General features: G+C 35.9%; 1 long non-coding RNA gene across 2 annotated transcripts in view; it reads left to right on the forward strand.

The window, feature by feature from the left end:
- The window catches only part of LOC111774383 (uncharacterized), a 28,671-nt gene extending 10,229 nt beyond the window's left edge, over nucleotides 1-18,442 (forward strand). For both annotated transcript variants that reach the window (XR_002809393.2, XR_002809389.2), the window contains exons 2-6: nucleotides 3,996-4,116; nucleotides 6,381-6,559; nucleotides 10,477-10,528; nucleotides 16,131-16,238; nucleotides 18,225-18,442. This is a non-coding gene — a long non-coding RNA (uncharacterized lncRNA). The remainder of the gene's footprint in view (nucleotides 1-3,995; nucleotides 4,117-6,380; nucleotides 6,560-10,476; nucleotides 10,529-16,130; nucleotides 16,239-18,224) is intronic.
- The last annotated feature ends 1,800 nt before the right edge of the window (nucleotides 18,443-20,242 follow it).

Below are 20,242 nucleotides of genomic sequence, written 5' to 3' on the forward strand. Positions count from 1 at the left end.
TTTATCCAGTCCACTATTTTCCTAAAAGGAAGCAATAGTCACACTATACTAACATGAATTGAATTTTTTATCAACATGCAAAGAATGTTAATTTATCTAGAATTTATTTCAGTAATGCAGCACTGTGATGACATACTTTAAAGAAACAAACAAAACAAAACATTAGAAGTTGGAGAGCTCTATCTTCTAATTATTCTGACCATTTTCTATTCTTTCAGTTGTCTGAAATATTAATCCTGTAAATGAGAAAGAAGTGTGCTTCACTGAGATTTGGATGTGCAAAGCTATGCTTAAATTGAAAGAATTTCTAGATATCTTGTCAAGAGCATTGGCATAAGAAACTGCTTAAATAGAACCCAAACATAATTGACATTGATTGGGGGAAATCCAGACCTCCAAAACTAGGGAAAATTCTGCAGTGAGCGAGGTCTTGTCAGGTGTTTTGTCTTCTGCCTTTGTCGTAGAGAGTCAAGTGAAACAGCTCAGAAAAGTCAATCCTAGTGGTAATAAAATAGCTCATAAGTAGGAAGTTATTTCAGCTAAAGAAACAGTGAGTTTGAAGGGCCAACATGAGGCACCCACAATTTGGTGGGATTGCCTCATACAGTACAGCCATCAGTGCCTCCCCTGGGGAATGATCGGCTGCAGCAGGGAACAGGACAACTTCTCCTAAGACAGGTGGAAATAAAGCCAAAGCGTCTCTTTATGCAGTAGGATGGCCTCGTTTAATCTTTATAGAATTTTCAGTTGGAAGTAGCATGAAGGAGGCAGTGACAGAAGGTACTGATTCACATATTTAAGCATCAATTTAAAGATGGGGAACCTAGGCTGTCCCAGGGTGGTATTTTTTTGTTCCAACCCAGCAAGTCAGTGGCAAAGTCAAGGCAGCAGTCCAGCTCCGGGCCGTCTCACTCTTGATCTCTCTCCAGTGTCAACCAGCAAAACCACGACTTATGTTTTCAGTTTTTAAAATCTATTTCATGCTGTGAAATGTTCACTTCTATTCTATATCATGTGCGGTATTAGATGCTTTCACATGTCGTATTTCATTATTATGACATCCTAATGAGACAAGGGGCATTTCACAGATAAGAACAAACAAACAAAAAAATGAGATCAGCCAAGGCCAGGAAGAGAGTATCTGCAGAAGCGTGAGGATGACATCCAGTTACGACTCAGAATCTTCTGTTCTCGAGTATGAAAACCTGCCACTCTACTTCCATTTAGATTTACAAATTTCGGGATACTCATTTAGAATTGGTATTTTTTTTATATTTTCCTGGTGAACTCAACATTTTAAATATTATAAAATGTTCTCTTTATCTCTTGTAATGATTTCTGTGTGAAGGTCGACTTTGTCTTGTATTAATATAGTATGTAAATTATTAATCATTGGTTATTAACTTATATATATACATATATTGGTTCACATTTGTATGGTATATAAGTTTTCCTCATGCCTCTCTCAGCCTTACTCTATTCTTGTATTTTAGCTGGCTGTGTCTCTTTTAATTTACATGGTGTTTTTAACACATCTCACACTCTTCATTTTTAATTGGAGCATTAGATGATTTAACTAAATTTAATCATAGATATATTTGGGTTTAAATCTACCATCTTACCATATATTTTCTATTGTCCTAACTTTCTCTCTTTACTTGCATCCTTTTCATTGACTATCTTTTTTAAAATATTATATTTTCTCTATGTTTGAATGCTATACACTGATTTACTATTTTGTTTAGTGGTTACCTAAAGTTTCAGATGTCTATCTTAATCTCACAAAACTCTCATGTTAAGTGATACTTATCCCCTCTTCTTGAACAAGGAAAGGATCTGTATTTATTCAGCTCCTGAAATATATGCAATTTTTCATGTAATTTATACCCACATTATTTAAACTCTGCTAGACATTACCATTACTATTGTATATAACCAACAGTCATTTTGATTTCCTCACATACTTGGCCTCTCATTGTTATTTCCTTTTCTATATCGCTGGGCTTCCATCTGAAATCATATTCCTTCACTTGAGGAATATTCATTAGTATTTCCCTTCGTACAGATTTGCTGATTGTAAAATCTCTGTATTTTTTGGCTTTCTAAAAATATATTTTGTTCTTGAAGGACATTTACACTAAGTACAAATTCTACGTTAGAAGTTATTTCCTTTCATTATAAACATACAATTGTCTTATCTATTGGACTCCATTAATTATGTTGGAAAATCTTCTATGACTCTACTCGTTGCTCCCTTGAAAGTAATCTCCCTTTATTTTCTGATTGCTTTTAAGAATTTTTTTCTTTGTCATTGTGTTTACTGAATTATCACTATGATGTGTTTCAATGGGCTGTATGTTGAATTTACTTTTGTTTATAATTTGCATTGGGTTTTTTTATTCTGTGATTCCTATGTCAGATTCTGAACATATCCAACAAATAGGCCTTTCAGTATTTCCTAATCCTGTGATCACCTTCCTCTCTTACTAGGACTCACATCTCTTGTTTTAGATGCACTCACTGCATGCAACACTCTCTTTCTGTCTCTCTCTCTCCTCTTTTAAATCTTTCTAACAATTGCTCATCCAGTAACGACCCAGGACCCAATCAGTGGGAAAAAAAATCTACTAGAACTTTTAAACAAAAGGGTCCCTGAAGACGATATTTTATCTTTTTAGTCTCTATAATAGCTATTTTAATTAGCAGTTTGGTATACGTTAAGATCAATGTAACTGCGTGATTCTGTGTAATTTTCAAAATACATGAGGGATCCTATCTGTATAAGCATATTTATGGAAGACTGAATTATTTCTTGGCTCAGGAAGCACCGCTAAGTGGTTTTCTTTTAATATGTGTTAAATAGTCTCTTATTAAAATCATAATTTTAATAGCATATTTTCCACTATTTTTGAGGATTTATTTCAATTTGAGAATTTATTTTTCTATGGATATGGAACGACTGCAAGTACCTAAAATGATCTATTGCTATACTATACTACACATTGAATTATCCGAAATGTTTTATGCATTATGTATAGTCACATGAACATTGGTAACTGAAAGTCATTCTTAAATAGTATAAAGAATTTGTAGGTTGTTTTAAAGAGAGATAAACCAGTTATTGTGGCATGAGTTCAAAATCTACTTCTCTGAACAAAATTTAATTAAAATCTTCTCTTGCTCTCGCCCTCCTAGGCCCACTACACTTCACTAACCTTTAATATGTACTTTGCCATACAGCCCATCTCCATCTGTGCTTTTGGGAGCGTCTAATCCCTTGTATAGATTCTGGGTGCTCACGTGGCGGCTGGGGGAGCCTTGCTCAGAGAGGTTAAAGGCAGGATTGAAGCATTTCATCGTGGGCTGATTAAATAATGTCTAAGGTCTCTCATAGTTATGAGATTCTGTAATTCAGTAAATCGGATTCACTGGATTTTAAGGTCTGTGGAGAATTTGGAACTTTTTTCCATAGGAGACTCATCACTTCTTGTTAAGTACCACTAGTTTACTATTTGGGGCTTATGAATTACTTCTGTGTGTACTGGGCGCTTATCCAGATTATTGATGATAAGAAATGATTAAGATTAAAATGAGCAAATATGGAAAGTGTTTACTTTGGAGTCAGATATAACTGTATGTAAATTGCATTTGAAACTTGTTTCTAGAGATTGAGAGGTCTACAAATATTGGTGTTAAAATTTTTGTTAAAAAGTGTTGTAATAAACAGCCTGCCTGGTGGTAGACTGGCTAAGTTTGCTACGCTTCAGCAGCCTGGGATTTAGCCAGTTCCGATTCCAGGCACAGACTGACACACTGCTCATCAAGCCATGCTGTGGCGGGCATCCTACTCACAAAATATGGGAAGATTGGCACAGACCAAAAAAAAAAAAAAAAAGTGTTATAAAGAATGTGGACTTCTTTGTAGTTCAATTAGACTCATGGTCTCCTAGATGTTAAGGGTTTCTTTCTCAGCTTTGTTTTCTTCTTTTTCACAGATAAAACATCATGGAACTAAGGCATTGTAAGAGCAGATTGATTAAACACTTCAATTTTCTGAGGAGAAAGAAATACCTAAGGAGCTGGAATGGGATATGTAACATACTCCGACGAAATGAGGTCGTGGGGTTGCTTATTGGATTTTGCTTTTCTTGGCCTCTAATAATCAAGTCTTGCCAAAGATGTCCAGATTTGGACTTTCTGATGATATTGATTGGAACCACCGTTAAAGTTTTCAAGCATAGTGTTGAGGCAGAGGTCATGCATCCATTTTTCAGTGATTTGGCCCAAGTTTTAAGTGTTTAATGGAGTAATTGGGGTTTGGGGTTCAATTTAAATGATCTGTGTAGTCAGAACCAAGAGTGAGAAACTCTAATTCAGTAATTATCTGAAACCCCATGTACTTCTCTTAATGTTTATTCTGAATGATGATCACTCTTGTAACGGTGGAGATCTTGAGCCTCTTTGTATTGAGTTTCTACCTTTATAATTTTTGCCCTCAGTTCACTAGTTAGCATTCGTTAATTGCCTTTTGTGTATATCAGTCTTAACCAGATTTATAATGAGTACTGGTGATTACCTAAGCTGAGAGAAGAGTAAACATGGCGCACGTGGTCACTGGATGTAGTGATCGTTGTATCACTAGATATGTTTGACGGAATTCCTTGAGATACAGTGTTCAAAGCTTTTGGCATATTGTCTGAGTGTGCATAATTCAAGGTCTGAAAAATAAGTCGCAGAGTCCTTTAGAATTGGGAGTTTTTCTCCCAGTTTTAGATTTTTTCCACATTTGAATTTTATTAATACTTTCAATATTTTTTTATTGAGTGCCTACTCTGCCGGATAATAAGTGAACAAAGATCTATGTGCATATGGTTTACATATTAATCAATTTCACAGATCAAAAAGGGAAGAGATTTTAGAAATCTTCTAAGCATTTTGATTAATTTTCTGATGAGAAATAGAGGTCTCTGTAGGCATGCTGCAATGTGTAGGGCCCTCAGAATTATTGGAGGGGCTCTGACTACTGTTGTTGCTATATCATGACGACGTCTTTGCCAATTCTTGCTGTTCATGAATCGCTTTCATTCTCTGCATTTGCTTGAAGGAGGTTATGACATTGATAATGTCCCCTACTTTGATTTGTTCTTAAATATTTTTTAAAGTGAGCTTAGTCGCCTGACAGATATCCCATAAAAATGTCAATCTTTACTTGTAATTCACTCCTCACCCTCTGTGCCACAAAAATGTATTTTTTTCAGTGATCACAAAAGTGCACAGGAGGAACTTGTTTGAAGCAGTGAACAAGTCAAATAAACTCGTTATGAGGCCAGGAAGAAACTAAAATTTTTCCTTCCTAAAGATAAAGCTGATATAAAGTTGGAGAATCTAGTTAAGCAAATTTTTGTTTAAAGATATCAAGTATCCAGCAGATCCGCCAGACCGGTGGCTACAGTTGGACAGGTCTTTTGCCTTTTTTTTGAAGAGACAAAATATCAATAATTTGAAGAGTTAAGAAGAATACCCATGGTGCTAAACTTCTCAAAGGTTACAGTCTAACTATAAAGTTTACAAAAAATCTTGATGATTGCGATAAAGTGATAGTTTACATGTTAAAAGACAGAAAAATAAAATAAAAACTATTTTTATATAAAAGCTATAATTGCAAAAAATTGCTTCCATCTTTCTTGTTCTAAATAGTCATAAGTATTCAAATATACATATATGAATTAAATACAGCTCCCACCTTCAAGCAGAATATAATATAGATTAAGGCAGGTAAAGTACTATAGCTGATATTACTGTACTAATACTGGTTGAAATCTCAGTTTGTGACAGATGATTACACATATTCTCATATAATCATCACATAACCCTGTACTGTCGTCTATACCATTGGAAACCTACTCAATATCCACTTCCCCCTTGGTATGAACTCCCTATGTGACAGAAAATAAATGTTCTATGCCAATCTCCACAATCACGCTCCTTAATTTTCAGCATCGCTTGACGTTAGGAACAATGATATCTAACTGCAAATCTGCTGGTGGGTGTTAGAATCTTCAAAAGTTTTGTTTCCTCATAATATCAGAGGCAGAGCCATAGCTGGTGCTTGAACACTGATGTGAAATATGGAGCTGCAGCAGCCATCTTGGGACTATGAAATAACAAACATGAGGACAAACTTCAATTCACTACAGATAATGAAGAAGAAACAATGAAAGAGGTTGTATTCCTGCTGGAAATATTAGAGGAGTTGAATCAACAATTGCAAAGATTTCTGGAGAAAAATACACCTATATTTGTTTAAGCAGCTGTTAGGTAAGTATTCTGTTACTTGTAGCTAAACACATTTCTAACAACAAAAATTTATCTCTTTGTAGGATGTGGTTTACTGAGGCTATGAGACCCTAAATGAAGGACCTGAGGATTGAGCTGACTTCGTGCTCATTCATTATACGTATTAGGCTAAAAGAAAACAGACAAACAAATGATTATGTCCAGTACAGCAGATCAAAGAAGGATCCTCAGAGAAAGTATGGTGTGGACCATCTTATAGCAGGTGACAATGTTCGTTTCTAGAATGTTTTTGATATAAGAACATATTTGTTAAGGGCTCAGTGTTTACCTTCTGGCAGGATTTAGAAAAGTATCAGGATTTGAAAAGACGCATTAGAAATAATAGAGATGTACATAGTTTGTCTCTCTCAATTCAACTTGTCAAAAGTAAACTTATTTTTCTTGGTGACTATCCAAACATCTTTAAGAACTTGAATAAAAGTTTTGCTCTTTTTATGAAAGCAACTGGACATTTACGTGAGCAATATCTTTCACTCCTTTTTTTTTTTGTCAGTAATGTACACTATTATACAGAAAATTCATTTGGGTTCTTCACAGAGCGAACTCTGGTGAAGCTGAGCCCTAGCTGATTGCTGCCTGAGTTCTAGGATGACCAGTTTAGTTTGCCGGTTCATATTATTTGACATTTAAAAGCAGATGGGCAAACACGAAGCTAATGAAACACAACGCTCGTGCCATAAAAGATAGACTCTGTAGCCTCAGAGGCCGTTTTCATCTCGAATCTGTGTAGATCTGTGATTTTTCTCCGAGCTTAACTGAGCTCTGCTGATGCAGCTACTGAAAACCTTATTTTTTTGAGAAGCTTTGTCAGGAGTTTGGGGAAGATATTCACTTACACTTCCACTAAGTCTTTTTAAAAAAATTTTCTTACTTTCTTGTTGGGTTTCAATATGGTAGTCTGATTTTTAGAATATTTTTACTTTTTCAATATTCAAAGAATTTAATCTTAGTTTATCACCCTTCTAACTATATCTTTTAGCATATATGTATGTATTTTGTATACTTTTATTTCATATACTAAAGAATTGGAAATCATTTAAAACAAATGTATTTAATGAAAATAGTTGAAAATAAATATTAAGGTATAAATTAGGAGCTGGGGAATTATGAGTGACGGAAAAAGAATAAAATGTATATGCACAAGCCTGTATTTCCAAGAAGTTCTTAAAATGAACTACAAATATGCTTTCTATAGACACCATTTATTGACTGCCTACTATGTACCAGGCATTACGTTAAACCATCCAGCCCAGCACTCTCTTCCCAATACACACCAGTAGCCCAGTTACAAGGAGCTGGTTTTTTAGTAGTTTCAACCAGTGCTTGGACACTGACCATATCACAGTTAATTTACCTCATAATTAGGAGTTCCTTTCAATTTAAGCATGATTTACAGTCATATATGATCTCCTCCTTGGCAATATTCAACCTGATCAAAAGTTATTTTTAGGTGGTATATATTTCCTATCTACTTATGTCTGTCTGTCTATCTGTCTGTCTTATATGAAAATCTGTGCGGTAGGTTTCTGAATCTGCTTTTAGCAGGGTTATAAAGAGAATAGGCTTTGTTTTTGGCTGGGCTGGATTCCTCTTTCACATTATGCCAGGGTTTTTTGGGGTTACTCACAATTCTTTCTTTTTTTTTTGAGGAAGATTAGCCCTGAGCTAACTGCTGCCAATCCTCCTTTTTTTGCTGAGCAAGACCCGCCCTGAGCTAACATCCATGCCCATCTTCCTCTACTTTCTATGTGGGACGCCTACCACAGCATGGCTTGACAAGCCGTGCCATGTCTACACCCGGGATCTGAACCAGTGAACTTTGGGCTGCCAGAAGTGGAATGTGTGCACTTTGCTGTGCCACTGGGCCAGCCCTCACAATTCTTATTCTATACCATCTGTCCCGAGATAATTTCTTTTGTTTTTCATGTAAATAAAAACTTTTAATGATCAAAACAATTATATACATTTCAAATGTCTCCTTAAGTATATATCATATGTATATAATAAATAAATATTTAAATCAAGTTAATTAACACATCCATCACCTCACATAGTTCCTTCTCTTGATGAAGGCACTTAGCAAATTTCTAGTACACAGCACAGTATAATTAACTATAGTCACCATGCTACACATGAGATCCTCAGACCTCACTCATCTTGAGACTCAAAGTGTGTACCCTTTACCAGACTCTTCCCATTTCCCCACCACCCTGTCCTGGCAACTGTCAATCTGCTCTCTGTTGCTTTAGTTGGATTTTTTTTTTTAAATTTTAGATTCCACATGTAAGTAATACCATGCCATATTTGTCTTTCTCTATATGACTTATTTTTTAACATTATTTCAGAAATACTATTATTATCTTCTTTATCAAAGTTTTGAAAACAGTAATCTCATTCCTCTAACATTTTTCCTTTTTTTAAAGTTGTTTTATTATAGGTCCTTTGCATTTCGCCATATATTTTATAGTCAACTGGCAAACTTCTGAATCAAAACCTGCTGAGATTTTAATTGAGATGGTCTTGAACTATGATCTGTGAATTTATAGTTTTAATCAGGTTTGGAAAATTTTTCAGCCAATATTTCTTAAAATGTTTTCTTCTCTCCCCTTTCTCTCTCCTCTATTTTGGAGACACACATTTCATGTTTATTAGCTTGCTTAAAAATATCCTCCAGCTTAGGATAATTTTGTTTATGGTTATAAAAACCTTGTGTCTTTTTAAAAAACTAGCATTTTTCCTATTGCTATTTCTTCAGGTGCATTAAAAATATTTTATTCTTCAGCATCTAATTTGTTGTTATTATGTTCCATGCATACTTTTTAAAACTCTGTTTTTTGTCTTCAGAAATTTAGTGAGGATTGCTTTTCTTTAATACCTTCCCTGTCTTTCTTTCTCACACTCATGCTTTCTTCTACCTTCTTGGACATATTGATTATAACTGTATGAACTGTTCTAATATTATTTTCTATTAATTCTATCATCTATAATGTCTCTGGTTGTATTGTATATTTTGCTTATCATGGCTTACATTTTTCTGATTTTTTTGCATGTCTTATAATTTTGGCTTGTATATTAAACAAACTGTTTTGATTGTATGTCAAATTTTGAATTCTATCTTTTTGGGTGCTTTGCTGCTTTTTTATACCCTTAAATATTCGTGAGCATTTTTCTGTGATATGGTTAGGTTACATGCTGAAATTAACACCAATACAACAATGTAAGTATGTCTTACCAAAGCTGAGACAAGAAGGGAAGATATTTACTGGTTAGGAGACTTTATTATAATAAACTATTCAATAAATGTAAAGACTCACAAACATAGTTGGAGGGAGGTTAAGGAAAAGTATCAGAAAGAGTCAACAATTGATAAATTGTCAATAGCCAGAATGCCTGGGAGACTTAAGAGAGGAATGAATAATAATAGATTTTACGTTATTATTATCTGCTGTTACATATGACTTAATAATTACAAAATCAAACCATATTACAGCAGTATTGAAAACCCCCAATAAAATACTCAAACTACACATTCTTTGATGTAATGACATTTATGGTCATTAAAGGAAAATATAAATTTGGATTATCAGAGACAATAGTAAATCAACAGGAAATAGGTGTCAAGATAGAATAATTTCCAAAATGAAAGTAAGTGGAAATTGAACATAGATTTGACCATTTTTTGTGAGATATGAATTTCCCATAGAATGTGGGAGTAATTCTCAAGAGCTTTATAATAAAGGAAGTGATAATCCACAATGGCTTGAAAACTTGGGGCATGAAAACTGAAGACTTTAATAATGCAATTTTAAAGATTGGAGAAGGTCTAGGAAAAACCTTTGCACAAACTTTGATGAACTGTACATACAATTTCATAGTATAATCTTGGGAATCAGAAGATGTGGCTTCTATTTTTGTTTCTGATACCAGCTCACTACATGATTTAGAGAAATTGTTTAGTCTCCAGATCTATAAAAGCAGTACGTCTAGCTTTCCATCCTACTCTAAAATGTTAGAACTATGAACATCACAAAATTGTCACCAACTATGATATAGGAGAGCACAAAAATATAAGTTGTTGTTAGCTCTTCTTTTTTCATTTAATTCTAAATTTGTTTCCAGGCTCAGTCTAAGTTTTCAAGGAGCCAGTCGGAGAAAAGCAGTAACTCTAGAGGTAGGTGTTAAAGCATTTTTAAAGTGATTCAAATTAAATAACAATTGTGATCATTTATTGAGCACCTACTAAGTAAGTTACATAGTAAATTCTTGTTCAATTGATCTTTAATATAATATCATAGAGTAGTCTTTGTTAACACATTTGACACGTGAGGAAAAATTAGCTCTGCGAAAGCTTATGATCAAAGAGAACAGCTGTTGAGTGTCTATGTCATAGAAAAGAATTGTAAGCATTAGCATAAGCTTCATAATTTCAACCACGAATTTCAGGGAAATCAAAACTAACAAAGGAAAACTAAAAGACTAATATTACCAACAGAGTCATTTGGTACTCCCTTGACTCTTCTGTGTTCCCAGAAGCTCTTGTTCTCATATCACATGGCAGCACTTTTATTCCCTAGGAACAGCTTGAAATGAAGTGACAACAATTCTTAAGAGAATTGCCTGCATGTTTTGCTAAAATCTTAAATGTAATGATGTTTGGATTTTCAGATGTCCTGGGAATATTTCCAGCTGTTTCTCCATATTGCTATTTGCTTCAACCGATACTCTATTAGGCACAATGGTTTTGTAGGACTCAGCCATGAAATCTGATGACTAGGTTTGCTATCCTCTTGCGTCGTCAAAAGACAAAGGATCTCTTTTTTTTTTTTTTTTTAAAGATTTTTATTTTTTTCCTTTTTCTCCCCAAAGCCCCCCGGTACATAGTTGTGTATTCTTCGTTGTGGGTTCTTCTAGTTGTGGCATGTGGGACGCTGCCTCAGCGTGGTCTGATGAGCAGTGCCATGTCCGCGCCCAGGATTCGAACTAACGAAACACTGGGCCGCCTGCAGCGGAGCGCGCGAACTTAACCACTCGGCCACGGGGCCAGCCCCAAGACAAAGGATCTCTTTGCACAAATTTACTAGAAAACTTCCGACAAAAAGTTTTTTTGATTATAGGAACCAAGCCAATATTGCTACACATTGTCTGATATTAACTTTGATGAAAAGCAATCTTCACCATCAATATAGATCATCAGGGATCTCTTATGGGTTTAGTTGGACTTATTCAAAGAGAGGCTCCTGGCAAGATTGCATAAACTTTGATATGGTCAATTTGCCTGGAAGAAATATTATTAAAAGTAGCTAAGTGAGAAATTTATGAAAATTGTTCTTGGTTTTATGAAAAATAATTCATTAGATTTTAAGTATTCAGAGAGTGATGGAGACAGCTAATATTTTGATTTCAAAATAATATGTTTGTATTTGCCGAGCACAGTCAGATCATTACCATCTCATTTTAATTCTCACAACAAATCCGTGAGTTATATACACTGATTTTCCCTATTTTATAGGCAAGGAAATACAGCATTAAAGAGGTTAAAGTAATTTATCCACAGTCACATGGCTTGTGTATGTCAGAAACAGGTTACAAATTCAAATGGGTCTGATTCCATAATCTGAGTATTATTTGTGAGAAGATAAGAACCTTAGGCCCCTGGTGGTTAAGTATATGATGGTTCTACATTAGGTCATTAAATTACATAATGGACTGTGTTTACAACAATTTTATTGCTATCACTGTCTTTTTGAGCAAGAGAGTTTAAACAGCTAATGGTGTAACTTTTGAATATTTCAAATATTTAAGTCTTGCTTTGACTATCTATTCTTGCAATGACACAAATAACACTGATTTCTGCACATGAACATGAAATCAAATTTATAGATCACTGTGAGCCTCAGTTTCCAAATATCTAAAAAGAGCATTATGATAACTAATTGCATGTGTGTGGGGAATGTTTAAAGGAGACACTGTGTGAATTTCCTAGTACAATTATTCACATTGTGTTGTGCTCAGTAAATACAAATAGTATTTGCACTTTCTCCCACTGTTATACAAGTAAAGAAATGCCTGTGTAAACATAGATGGGGAAATGTTTAACCACAACTGGCTGATTTTTCTGACCTTATTGATAGTGTTAATTTTCTCCATTGTTAATTTGTAATAAACAAATGTTGTGCTGGTTAGTGTTATATCAACTTGTTATGCTGGAAACCACATTTTCATGGGCCACTTTCCATGTATATTTCCAGATTACAGCTAGCAAAAAAGGAACTAGCGTTAGATTAGGAAATAGCCATCACTGCTGGAAGTTCTTCACAGTCAGACACGGTCACAATCTCAGTGACTCTCACTGGGTTCTAGCTTCTCCACTTCTCCATGCTGTCTGTAGATCTTCTTCTCAACTTCTGGAAGAGCAGTGAAAATTTTTATGTTTTGCTTTCAATTTTCTTTGTTTTCTGAAAAAAGAAACTATTTGTGGGACAAGCTGGTAGTTTTAGTGACATTTTTGAGTACCCGCTATATCTTGGCATTTGCCCTGCTTAATGCTGTTTGGTTGCAGGTTACAGAAGGGTACTTGAAGTAGTTAAACAAAAAGAGAAATCTACTGGAGGGAGACTGAGACAGCTGGCAAAGCCCAAGGAGAGTTGCACTTACTTAGTACTAACATCTCAGATTGGAAGGTAGAGAACTAACACAGTTCTCTCTTCTTCTCTGCTCTGTGTTTCTCAGTAACGTACTGCCTTTATGCAGTCCTTCATTGCAGATAGACTTTTCCTGTTTCCCTATATTTAAAACACTCAAGTACATAGCCTCAATTCTAGTCAAAGGATATTTCTGAATCTCTGACTTAAATTTCTTAAAGACTTGTCTGTCTGTCCAACAGCCATCCAGTGAAGTTGGTGACAGAATAATGGCTGCGAAGGCACTTCCCCAAGGGGAACAGTGAGAGAAAGCACATTGCTGCATCCTGTGGAGATGTTCCAGGATATCTTCCACAGCATTGTCCTGGATGGCTTTAGTATGTTAATCTAAGTAATATTGTTAATAACCTTGAAGATTAAGACAGTTAGGAAGCTAAAAATATAGTCATTCAGCTGATGTTACATTTCTATGATTCGAATCCGGTCTGTTGTAACTTTTAAACCCAATAAAACTCTTTGAACCACTATAAAACAAATATAGAGACATAGAGAATATGTGGAGGGGGAGCATTTTTCCCCAAATATGAGCTACTATGAATACGGCACTCAGATATTGAATTTGCTCCTTGAGAGGGAGACAAACAAGTGGAGAGAGACAGAGAAGCGGAGAGAGAGAGAGAAAGAGAGAGAGAGAGAAGAAAAACAAAGTTTGCAGGTATGAACTTTCCACAAGATGAGCCATTCATCAAATAGCTACACTTATCAGGAATCATTCAGCACTTATTCATAAGGACCTATATTGATGCTTTTAAATTGTTTCTTTGTAATGATGGTGGACATTTTAAGAAAGCCAATAAAAAATTCATTACCATGGTAGAAAATTTTAAATTTCACTTCTACAGAGGAAGAAGGAAAAAAATGATCCTGCATTCTAGAAGGGTTGGTTTACCTTTTTCTTGTTTGTATGTTAGGTTTGAGGGGATTGTGTATGGATAAATGGCATCGTGATAGAACTGGTCTATAGGGCTGAGAGTTATGATAAGTGTATGTTCTCTTCAAGTGCCGCATTCCTATATATTACTGAACCACATTAACCATATAGCATTTAAGAAATGTAACCTGAGTGGCTCAAGAAAGGATGGAGAGTATTTGGTATTTGAAAGACTGGCTTTGGGGGAAAGGCAATTCATTGTGTCTGTGTGGCTTCATGAATAATATCTATCACTCTTCTCCATATTTTATCCCTTTGCTCCCTACTGTAATTTATGTATAACATGAAATGTCAGGTTAAGTTTCAGATGTGATAAGGGAAAAAGGGAAGGGGTAAGAGAGGAAAATATACTTAATTAGTCTTTAAATTACTTTTAGGATACCATACATGTGATTAACAAGGAATTCATAATGGTGATACTTGAAATGTATTTATATGTCCTAAAATATGTAAAGAATTTAAGTAGTTGTGATTATCTGCAAAGGTAAAATAATGCAGTTTTATGATTTAAAATTTAGGAGTCATTCAGCTAGCCTTGAACTTATACCATCAAGTTAGACCTATCTTTAGTTGCAAATGAAGGTAAGGTTTGTGAAACAAGTCAGCCAAGATAGGGTAGATACTCTCTTAGAACAATAAGGTCAGTAGATAAATTTACTGAAATAGAATAAAATTTCTCCAATAAGAAGAGATGATTTCCTCCTCTACAATTAATGTGTTCCTCCTATGTACTTGATGTGGAGTCAGGGAGGGGTTTAGGAAATAACCAATCCTTGAGGTATGAAAGCTACTTTGTTTTAGACAAAACAGACATGGCCAGAGTGAAGGAATCTTACCATTTTTTGAAAACTTGACCCTTATCCCCCAAACTCCACCAGCTCCACTGGCACTCTGCTCCCATCTGAGGGGTCCAAGACCCTGAATGAGGCAAACACTACCTCTACTTTAATAGCAATATATGGGCAAAGATGGAGACCAAGACATTGGCAGATGGAGACGGAGACCTGGCTTCTGCTCAGGAAGTGTTGGGGAACCCTGCAGTACAGCAGGCGAGGATGGATTTCCAGGAAGAGAGGAGAATTTCGGGTGACCAGTCATCTTGGTTTGCCTGAGACTGAAGCTTTTCCTGGGATTTGGGATTTCCAGTGCTAACACAAGAAATTTCTTGGGCAGGTTGGGATTATTAGTTACTCTAGAAGAGAAATAGAGAAAGAGTTGAACAGGTGAAAGGTTCACTTAAGATGCCTGCTGAAGTCCTAAATGCTTTTGACTTGGATGGGACGTTGTCAAGCCCACTTGGCAGTCTTTGGAAATAAGACCCTATCTCTTATATTTAGGAGCTAAAAGTCTAGACAAGCGACACGGTTCTCTCCTTGCTTCCTCTCCAAATTCCAAAACATACACACACTGTGTTTTGATATATGAAATCAAAACCTTTTATAAATAATTCTTTAAACTTTCTTAAGTCCCCATTGTCCGTTTGCTTTTGGAAAATATTTATGTATGCACATGTGAAAATTACACAAATAAAATTATATTTTATGATTTTATGTAGCATTACAAAAGTTTCTCCCTCCATGGTTCTCCTTAGTCATTGCAATAAACACACATTTAATGGCTATGTAAATGTCAGTGGTATTAATAGACTATTTCAATATGATTTTGCATTTCAGTTTCTATTCTTTTAAGTAATAGATGATTTATTAATAAGCATCTTTTTGCAGCATAATATGCTGAGTCTGTTGAATTGTAACGTCAGAATAAGTTCTTCAGGTCAAATCACAAGGTCTGTACACGTGGATGTCTTTATAAACATTGCGACTTTTTATCTTGCTACTTTAAAGAAGTTTATACCAATTTGAATACTAATGATAGTAAGTCCATACTTCAGTTTTACTGAAACTTTGTTAGCAATGTGTATTTTAATTTATTTTTCTAATCATTTTGCTAGTGTAAAAATAGTAACCGAGGGTTATTTTAATAATGAACATTTCTTGTATAATTCCCAAGTGAACATTTTTCCATGTGTGTTTACTCTTTGCTTTTCTTTTTGTATCAATTTTCTCTTGGTATTCATTTAACTTTTAAAATTACTCTCCAGGATGTGGAAGTTCACTTTAGATGTTTCCTTCTTTTGGCAGTTATGAATTGCTTGCAAGGCTAAAAGAGAAAAAAAAAAAATGTTTCATGTGGCATTTCCATTTGCAACGCTGTTACATCCATTAGGATGAATGACACATCATGTCATGGTGAGTGATATTTGATGGATGGTGGGGATGGTTGGAGAACAAAACTCTTTAGATCATGTTTACAGCTTCAATGATGCCAGATGCTCTTTTCCTAAAGCTGCTTTATTGACTGAATTTGGAATGGCTAATGGGCAAAATAAAATTGAAAAGAAAAAGTGTGATAAATGAGCATTTAGAAGGCAAAGTCAGGGATATAAACAAGTAACTTTTCCTTTGAAACCATGTTTCTAAAATACAGACTATAATTCTTCTGAAGCATGTAATGTAAATAAAATAGAAGTTGGCTTTAAGGTGAATTGATTGCACTGATTACAGGAAAACATGAATTAAGAGACAAGCAGGGGCCGGCCCAGTGGTGTAGTGGTTGGGTTCACACACTCTGCTTCAGCAGCCTGGGGTTTGTGAGTTCAGATCCTGGGCACAGACCTACACACCGCTCATCAGGCCATGCTGTGGCAGCATCCCACCTACAAAATAGAGGAAGATTGGCACAGATGTTAGCTCAGTGACATTCTTCCTCACCAAAGGGAAAAAAATAGAGAGACAAGCAAAACAAGAGTAGGACATATAAAGAGAATTAGAATATGGAATTACAGCATGAGAATGATAAAGAGAGATCCTGAGTTGTTGAGGAAATTATAAGCCAAGCAGTTTCATTTTTCAACTGTTTTTCTAAATAGTGATTATTAAAACGATTAATACTATTATGGGAATTGACAAAAAGCGTTCCTGGGCTAGGAATTCCCACGAATCGACTAGTCTGCAGTATGATTTTATTTGACAGTGATTAAATGCACTCATTTTCGTGCTTGTAATGGAGGGCAACAGATAAATGTTCTGAAGGAGTGGGAAATCGCCCCACAGCTGTGTCTCCCACTTTGGCTGATAACCCCTCACCCCCATAAAGTTGGATTCCTACAGTGAGGCTGACTCATGCTACTTAGGATTAGGTGGGACCATCTCCCTCTGTGCTATTTTTGCCATCTGTGTAATGTGGAAGGGGTGCACCTTATGTCACCATGCCTGTCAGCACCTTTAATACATTTTCCTACAGTTAGGAAAAACAGTTCTGAGTATGAGCAAGTGTGTGTCCTGGAATTTTCTGCTTGTGATGATTTTGAGGCATAATGGAGACTGATGATGTTGTGAGAATTCAGTGGTCTTTCCAGACGACCTAGACTTTCAGTGGACATGGTCAGGCAGAACCAAGTTCAAATTCTGAATCTATCACTGTCCCCGGTGGTGTGGATCCTGACAAATGACTTAATATTCTGGGTCTCATTTATACCCAACATTTAAATTTAGATAAAATTCTGTGTGACATCATTGGGTGGGTTAAAAAGAGTTGTCTTTTAGAAATCTTCTGATAAAACTTGGCCCCTGGGAGGAAAGTAGCTCTTCAAATGCAGTGTTCTCTCTCCTTTTATCTGTATTTTAGCGGATGGTACTTGAGCTGGTCTACATTCACGGTCCAAGCCATCACATTTGCTCTCACCATTTGTCTGTGTTCTCTAGATAATTGATCAATGTTCAATTGACGTAGACTGTGCAAATATGTTTACATTTGGAAGGCTGGTTAATGATTCTAACAAAGTTTGTAAACAATTAATTTTAACAACAGGCCAGTCTGCTGGAGACCAAACATGGCTAAACGCAGTGCCGAGACTGCTAGCTAGATGTTTATGCTTACGTGTGCACACCCTCGCAAACATACTCAGAACATGAATTCATCACATACACATATAGGATTATGATCTGATTTCCTCTTGGTAGCACTGATTCATGAAAAATGTCCCATTCTTTTTTTTAAGTGTTTCTTGAAAACACCTTTTAATGGCTATGAAATAGAGTGTTTTTGTATGTATCATATCATTAATAATTCCTTTACTGAAAAGCATCTGGTTTCTCCTGAATTTCATGATTAACATTTGAAGGAAGATATCTGCAATAATCTTTAATAAATTGCCTTTCTGTTGTTTTATTTAGGGTGGATTCATAGAAGAAGAATTTTTATCTTTATGGAAAGAAATTTGCTAAATTATCAGGATAGGATATTGCCAAATTACCTAATAATGAACTCTATTTTAAATGCAGCAGCCACAGAAATATTTATAAAAGGTAAATCATATTTTGAAACTTTCTAGCTTAATGCCTCAGTGGATTTCCATTACTCGCAGAATAAAATGTACGATCTTTAAACGTAATCCAGGGTGCGTACAGTCTGGCTTCTGTTCACCTCTCTAACCTCTCTCAAACCACACTCCCACCTATTCACTCTTCTCCAGGCACACTGGACTGCATTTGGTTCCTCAGCAAATCAAGAAATATCTTCCCTGAAAGCCCCTGCATTTTCTCTTGGCTGGATATTGCAATCTTATCTTGATCTCTTCCTTCAGATTTCAACTTAAATATCACTTCTATAGTCTTTCCTAAGCCACTCTCTCTAACCTAATTGCTCTCTGTTGCACAGGGTTTATTTGTTTTCTATCTCTTAGTTCAGGGGAAGATAAGCTCCCTAAGGACAGGAACAGGGTTCTAGGCACGGTGTGGAGCACACTGTGCGTGCTCACTCTTTTTCATATAGATATGACTGCTAAGGATAATGGCAAATTAGCTGTCATATATGTTGCAATTATTTCCTCTGTCATTTACTTTTATTTCTATTTCTTATTTTATGCATATAATATTTTACATATTTATACATTCAAATATCACAGTTATTCACTTTTCAGTTGTGGGTCCTTCTAGTTGTGTCATGTGGGATGCCGCCTCAGCATGGCTTGATGAGTGGTGCCATGTCCATGCCCAGGATTCGAACTGGTGAAACCCTGGGCCGCTGACACAGAGTGCATGAACTTAACCACTCAGCCACAGGGCCAGCCCCCTCACTTCTCATTTTTAATTTAATCTTTATGCTTGCAAAATCCTGGGCTACCTGAGATGAGTTACCGATGATAGTTTCTTCCAAATGTTTGTGACTTCGATTTTTACATAAAACTGTTCAACCTTAATTTTATTTTGGTATATAGTGTGAAGTAATGACTAATTTATTTTCTATAAGTAACAATACTTGGAAGATTCTTATTACCGTTGTTAAACAATTCCTACATTCTCTGCTGGTTTGAAATGCATGGTAGACAGAATAATGCCCCTTTCCAAAATGTCCATATCCTTGTCCTTAACACCTATAAATATGACCTTGCCTTGCAAAACGGACTTCACAAATGTGGTTAAGTTAAGGATATCGACAAGGGATTATCTTGAACTATCTGGGTGGGCCTAATATGATCACAAGGGTCTTTATAAGACAGAGGAAGGAGGGCCAGAGTCTGAGAAAGAGATCCGATAATAGAAACAGAAGTCAGAGAGAGATTTGAAGATGGTATGCTGCTGCTGCCTTTGAGAAAGGAGGACGGGGCCACAAGCAGAGAAATGCAGGTGACTCCAAAACTAGAAAAGGCAAGGAAACAGACTCTCTCCTGGAGCAGGCGATGTAGCCCTGCTGACAGCTTGAGATTAGCCCATGAGACCATTCAAGACTTCTGATCTCAAGACACGGTTCATAATAAACTTGTGTTGTTCTAAGTCACTAAGTTGGTGGTATTTTGTCACAGCATCACTAGAAAACTAATACAAAATATTTAAATATCTCATGTTCTAATATACAGTATAACTGTAATACGTGAGAAGCTATCTATCTAGCCGTCTGTCTATCTATCTATTATCTTCCTATCTATCTATCCATCTATCTTCCCTCTGTGGAGGGAATGCATATAAAAGATCTTTCCAGACTTTTTTTTTTTTTGAGGAAGATTAGCCCTGAGCTAACTGCTGCCAATCCTCCTCTTTTTGCTGAGGATGACTGGTCCTGAGCTAACACCTGTGCCCATCTTCCTCTATGTTTTTATATGTGGGACGCCTACCACAGCATGGCTTACCAAGCGGTGCCATGTCCGGACCCGGGATCCAAACCAGCTAACCCCAGCCCACCGAAGCAGAACATG

Source organism: Equus caballus, chromosome 7 (assembly GCF_041296265.1).
Source record: "Equus caballus isolate H_3958 breed thoroughbred chromosome 7, TB-T2T, whole genome shotgun sequence".
Taxonomy (NCBI): domain Eukaryota; kingdom Metazoa; phylum Chordata; class Mammalia; order Perissodactyla; family Equidae; genus Equus; species Equus caballus.